The sequence below is a fragment of the Babylonia areolata genome, chromosome 6 (genome assembly GCF_041734735.1).
Source record: "Babylonia areolata isolate BAREFJ2019XMU chromosome 6, ASM4173473v1, whole genome shotgun sequence".
NCBI classification, from domain to species: domain Eukaryota; kingdom Metazoa; phylum Mollusca; class Gastropoda; order Neogastropoda; family Buccinidae; genus Babylonia; species Babylonia areolata.
Window position 1 is genome coordinate 10,202,857 of NC_134881.1, and position 489 is coordinate 10,203,345.

The window sequence follows — 489 nt, forward strand, 5'->3', positions numbered from 1 at the left end:
TGTCAGATTTGGCCAGATTAGAGGCGATCTGCTTGCAGCACACGTGACTGTCTTTGCAGTCCGCTTAACCTGCATAAATTGGCACAGTGAGTGATGAGTGGTCATTTCATACCTGATCAGTCATCTGACCAGAGCTGCTCTCTCTCTTGCTGCGTCGCGGGCAGTGTGAGTGTGTGTCGTGTGTGTTCTCACAACTGCTGACACCTCGCTACGTATCACTGTAAGTACTAGTGTGTAGAATGTGTTGATTTGTAAATTGTATTGTTCGACACAGTACTTGTGTTCATATGAGTATGTTCAGTTATTGCTTTGTTCAGTTATTGCTTTGACATGTTAGTCACAGCTCGGCTATGATTGATCTAAATAATTGCCATGTCGTCATATGCTTGGAGCAGTGTTCCATTTGATTCTACTTAACGTCACAGTTAGTGACGTCTCTGGACAAGGTCCAGACACAGAGAAAGGACAGCGGCCAACAGTCAAGTGTTT